The 6,591-nt window shown below is 33.8% G+C and overlaps 1 pseudogene; it reads left to right on the top strand.

Moving 5' to 3' along the window:
• Positions 1 to 6: 6 nt before the first annotated feature.
• Positions 7 to 1,521, top strand: LOC138944649 (uncharacterized; annotated as a pseudogene).
• Positions 1,522 to 6,591: the final 5,070 nt, after the last annotated feature.

Below are 6,591 nucleotides of genomic sequence, written 5' to 3'. Positions count from 1 at the left end.
TTCGGTAAAGATAAACTAAATATGAATATTTTTCTAAAACCGTATATTGTTCACATGAACAAATCGTCAAATGATGGTATACGGTGTATTATTGCAAATGAAGTACGCACTATTAAAGTATTCACCATATGTTGCTGCGTAGACTCTGTTACCCGTGCACCAATGCAGAGTATGATTCAATATAATGGTTATTTTGGGTGCAATTGGTGTTTACACCCAGGATATTATGTTTTCTACAAGAGAGGTGGAAGTGTAAAATATACTTTATTAAGTGAAATACCGCCTAAAAGAACTGAAATTGAAACAATCGAACACATGCGACAGAGTCTTACATCTCGAAATCCCGTTTATGGTGTAAAAAGACCTTCATTCACCTAATTAATTTGCAAGATTTTGACATTATATCCGGTTTTGTACCAGATAGTATGCATATGTCTTTGTTTAAGAATAGCGGTACAATTTTCAGGGTATTGGATCGAATCGAACAATTTGCCATATTCTTTATCCAATAATGATATTAATAAAATTGACAACTTGTTATTAATAATAAAAGCTCCCAATCAAATTGCTCGTTTATCTCGCTCCATACGAGATAGAAAATATTAGAAGGCAAGAGAGTGGGAGAATTGGGTTCTGTACTACAGTTTACCAATACTATTATGTTTTCCACATTTAGAAATATGGGTAAAGCATTGGTCGTTTCTAATAGAAGCATTCCATATTTTACTAAAGAATTCCATTACACGTGACGAAGTCAATCATGCTCATACCTTATTGACAAAATTTGTTCATATTACACCGAACACTATTATTTCAAAGCTGCTATGACATATAACGTCCATCAACTATTGCATTTGACACAAAGTGTAGCAGATAGGGGCCAACTTTGGGCTGATTCTGGCTATTGTTTTGAAAACGGGAATGGTCAAATAGTTCGAAAAGTCCACAGTGCTAAGGGCGTTGTACACCAAATTTGCAGATCGATAGCAATGAGTCAAAGGGAATTAATTTTAAAGAAACATGTTGCTTTAAAAGCATTTTCAAATGTAAGTAGTTTCATTTCTTATCTGGACAAAAAACCGCAAAACAAACATGTAAATTTTCGTATGCAAGATACTTTGGACCACACTACAAAACTAGTTTAATGTGGATAGAAGAACTTGAATTATCTGATGAAAGTCGAAGATATCGAAAAATTGTAAAAGAACGGTGTTTGTACATATGATAAAAAAAAAAAAAATATGATTCGATCAGACAATTCGTATGCTTTAACAACAGAAGGGACTTTTATTCGCATTTTAGACTTTATTATCGATGCACCAACAAGAAAAGAGTATACTATCTGTCATTTAATAAATACGGAAGATGTTTTTAATAACAATTCTTTACCACTGAAGAAAGTTGTAAATATTTCTGATAATAGTAGCAAAAGACACTAACAGCATCGAAAGAGTTTGCGTTTTTATGAATATAGATAACATGATGTATATATGCGCAGTGCCAAAGTTGTATTTTTATTAATTGTTTTTCACTTGTAAATGAGAGTTATAATGTTATAAACAAATGGCGGTAATTTATAGCGAATTAAGTGATCGATTACGTGTTATTTTTTAACTTTTTCATTACGTAATAAAATGTTTCTAAACTTTTCGCAATGGAATTACATGATTTCGTTATGCGATTTAACTGGTTAAAAAGATCGCAAATAACATGTGATTAATTACGCTATTCAACGTATAATTTAACGTGTGATTGTAGTATAGAATGTACGCAATTCTGGTTTAAACGCTAGCTTGAATTTTTTGTATGTTTTTAATGTTTTCTTATATGCAGGATATTTTATTGTAAAAAAATTGTTTTTATATAATTAAGGTTCTCTATTAGTTATTAGGTAATTTCATACTTACATAATGTAAATTAACTTCATTACTACATTTACCTTGCGAGATTAATAAACATCTAAATCAAAACTGTATATTTTTTCTTTTTTCTATTTCTATCAGTTCTTTAAAATTTGATTACTATACTTAGATGCAACAATAATAAAAGGATTATAAATTAAAGCAAAACGTTTTAGAACTTACATTAAAAGTATAAAAATAATAGATCCCATATTAATTCAACATCTTAATGCCTTTTTTGAAGAATGTCATGAAAATATCAAGAATATTTATATTTTAATATAATATAATCCTTAAAAAAATTCAATTGAATTAAACGACCATTTTTTTTATAGATCAAATCATGATTCCAAAAAAATCATGTAATTTCCCAAAATCACGTGATTTTCCAAGTTAAATGATTTTTCAAAATCACATAATTTTCGAACATCATATGATTTTCAAAAATCACATACTGATTTGGAACATTTCGTTACGTAATCAGTTATGTCATTAATTACTTAATTTCATTACGTGATTTTGTGATGTGATTTCATGACGTGATTTTTTTCAGTAGGGGAACTTAATATCCAATCATGAGTTTCTATAATATGATTTTACTAATCTCTTTTCTGACGCTATATTGAAGAAACTTATGATCGGATATTGAGTCCCGCGATATGCGCTACGGGCGCGTTCCATTTAACGATCACGACGCTCACGGTATCATTTATCCTTGTTGTTCACCGAAAGTTAAACAAAGACCGATAATCCTCGCGAGCATTGTGGTTAAGTGGAATGCGCCCTACATGTAGCGTTTTACCGGTCATTCCGAGTTCAACTGATGTAAGACAGCGTGTTACACTCGACGAATTTGTGATTTGTGCTGCAAAAAGTACCACATTTTACTCGTACCTGCAACAGGAAAGACTTATGTAAATATAAAACCTCATTATAAATTATTCATCTCGTGGAAATCGCTGCGTACGTTATTGTCCATAAGACAACAAAGTATAGGGTTATGATTCCAGTATATAAGAACTTGTATTTGCAACATTCTTACATGTAATGTTGCATATATGCAGTCGAATAATAATTCCGCATTAAAAGATATTCCTGCTTCATCAATTGCAGAATGTAGTTGTTTAAGTATATATATTTAAGAATAATATTGATATTAGTCACTGCGTAAATGTATATAGAAGCATCTTGTCCTTCTTCCACTTCTTCAAATAAATGTCGTGCATTTTCTTTATTTTCTATTATTTTGTCAAAACCATCTTTTTGCAAACATTCAGCATCTTGCTTTGTATATTAATAATTATGTATATTAATAAACGTACTTTAACGCGGTAACAGTGTCTTGCCAGTTCTGAAAAAACATGCTTTTTTCTTTAATTTATCCATAAATGTTAGAATTCTTCTAAATATACCACAATATAATGCTGTTGTATGAAGTTATATCAAGGGAATAAATTTACTTTAATCTTTAAACAGAAATTATTGAAAGTATCTCAAAAGTCACATTTGTAACTCTTATTAGATAATTAGAACTCTTTTTCAACATAGATGAATGTATGTTGGATAAATCAGTTAGTATTCATGTCTGATCAATTTAATAAAGAGTATCGAATGTGTAAAATATTAAATCAATAATTATAACTCAAAAAGTACTTAATGAAAAAATACTTCATTATAGTGTTTTGGAAAGCTGTCGAGGTAAGCTATAAGAATATGCAATAAAAAATAGGGGGTTCCATTTAAGAAATTAAAGGTGTCCTTGACTTGCCCTTAACGATGCCATCCAAGGTCAAACCAATGACATCATCTTATGTTCCCCTCAAAACCATACAATAAATATATATACAGGGTGATTCAAAACAACCTTCTGTCCTTACAATGTCATATACTTGACACTATTCTAAGACGATTTTTCCTTTGCCAACATTTTTCCGAGGCTTAGTTTTTAAATTATAAGCCAAAATAGTTAAGGAATTACGGGCCGCGTACGCGAGGCAGGCAGGGGCGGCGGAATTCGCCATCCGATGCTGGTGATTACGTGAGGCGCTCGCTGCGAGCAATTGTTTGCTACATACGATGGAGTGTATGTGTGAGAGAGAACGTATGATAATTATGTGCTTATGGTAGAACGCAAACAATGGCTTGAGCAATATTATACGCGTATACACTTTCTCTCTCTCTCTCTCTCTCTCTCTCTCTCTCTCTCTCTCTCTCTCTCTCTCTCTCTCTCTCTCTCTTTTTTACACTCGTCGCAAACAGCTGATTGCACACACGCTCTCTCTCTCTCTCTCTCTCTCTCTCCCTCTGTCTTTCTCTTTTACATCCATCGCGTATACCAAACAGCTAACAATACCAACATTCTCTTTCTCTCTCTCTCTGTCTTTCTCTCTCTCCCTCTTTGTCTCTCTCTCTCTTTCTCTCTCTTTCTCTCACTGATTCTTACCTTTTATGTAGTAATTCGTTGCCCTCATACAACTCAATAAATAATACTTTCGTATGATACAACGAGTAACTAGTAAACTTTTTTTTACTCACAAATTGTACCACTTATGGAACTTTTACGAATTAATCCACGCACTTTATCGATAAATTGAATTTATTAACGAATATAACGGTTAATCACAATCTACCGATTACTACCGATTAATTATTAAAATAACTCGAAGAAAGAAACGCGTTATTCGATGCGGAGACTGTGCGACGGCAACAAGCAAGTTATGTCGGTACTAGCGTTGCCGGCTGCCGGCTGCCGAACGACTGAATGTATCACATTACGCGTGATCGACGCGGACGCTATCATGTGTCTTGTGATCGGTTAAAGCCTCCGACATTGTAAATTCGATAGTTTCGAAAACATGAAACTATAAAATATGAAAATATAATGACGTATAATAACATCGTTTTTTTTAATAATTTAATTTATTACTCGTTTTGCCTTTTTGCGCAAGCGAGACATGAGAAAAATTATTTTTATGTCTCTGCGAATACAAGGTGTTCCACGTAGAAATGTGTTGGTCGCTCTGAAAAGAGCGAATTGGTTTAAAGTCGAAAACATTTTATAAAAGGTGCTCAAAATTACAACCATCCATCCTAACGCAAGCTCTCATGCGTTTTAATACATTTTTTTCGACGTTTTCCATTATTTCTTCGTCGATATTCCAAATTGCATGTCGCAATCTTGTATGTAGATCATCGATATCCTCGGGAAGCGTTTTGTAAATGACTTCCTTGCAATATTCTCATAAAAAAATAAATCTAATGGTTTGAGATCCGGTGATCTTACAGGCCAACGTATTGGGCCATACCGATCCATCCAACGTCCAGGAAACTGCTCGTTTAAGTAATTTGTAACGATCCTGGCTTTATGTGGCCCAGCATCATCTTGTTGAAACACGATCTTGTTTCTCTCTAATAATGATACTTTTTCTAAAAAATCTGGCAGATTTTCTTCCAAAAATTCCAGATATGTTTGGCCAGTTAAAATATCTGGAAGAATAACTGGACCAAGTATTTCGGTTCCCATTATCCCATCCCACACATTTATCTTCCAGCGAGTTTGGAAGTTTCTTAATCGCGTGACTCTGGGATTTTCTTCGCTCCAAAAATGCATGTTATGCGAATTGAAAATTCCCTCTCGTGTGAATAACGATTCATCGCTGAATATCACACGAGAAGAATATCTTGGATTTCGATTTACTTTCCTCAGAAAATTTTCGCAAAATGTACGTCTCGCTTGAAAATCTTCTGGTCGCAAATCTTGCACGCGTGTGTAGTGATATGCTTGCAAGTTTTCTTCTTTCAATATTCTTTGCACAGTTGCATAAGATAAATCGTATTCTCGAGCAACCACCCGAATACTCGTTTCGGGTTTATGCTCGAAAGCACGTATAATTTGCAGTACTCTGCGTTGATACCACTGCTTGTGATTTCTCCCAGTGTCGTGTTTATTTGCAAGGACACTGCCAGTCTCGTATAGCCTCTGAGCTACTGCAAGTATGACGTGAGCCGATAGATGTCTTTCTCGATTTGGATATAATTCGGCATATCGTCTTGCAGCTAGATAATGCTGTCCTTGACATTCGCCAAGTGCCATCAACATATCGTAATATTCTTCGTTTGTGTATGCTGCCATTTCGTCCTCTCAACGCTTCTAATAATCGAAGGATTATTGATTCTATTATCGATTGCTTTATCTTATTTATACGATCCTCGCGGGGAGTCGATAACCCCTGCGCGCCTCCCGCAACGAATAGCGGGTGTCGTGTGTTGCGTGTCATTACCCGAATTACCGGCCGGTACCTCGTTCTGGCATCACAGTCGAGACCTAAGAGTCCTTTCTAGGATCACGAGTTCTATCTCGTTCAATAACATAAAGGTTTTTTTGACAGACAAATAATGAACTCAAAATCAGCAAATATTTGTTTTTCGTTCGATTGCAGAAGCGCACGAAGTAAGTAATAAATATTTTGTGTAAAATTTGTTTTTGTGTTTGTGTTTTCAATCTATCTGAATAATGAGGAGATAATTTGATTTGATTTAGCGGGATGTGTTATTTAAAAAATGACTATAAAGCAGGCTAAAGTATATATTCTCTTTTTATGTTGTATTTTTTTGGTTTATAAAACCATTAAAATGGTGTTCTCAAAATAGATGTTATCATTTATCTCTATTCAAAATAATTTATATGATT

This window comes from Polyergus mexicanus, unplaced genomic scaffold, assembly GCF_030449975.1.
Source record: "Polyergus mexicanus isolate NDT 795.1 unplaced genomic scaffold, iyPolMexi1.0 SCAF_364, whole genome shotgun sequence".
Lineage (NCBI taxonomy): Eukaryota > Metazoa > Arthropoda > Insecta > Hymenoptera > Formicidae > Polyergus > Polyergus mexicanus.
This window is presented reverse-complemented; position numbering and strand designations above follow the sequence as displayed.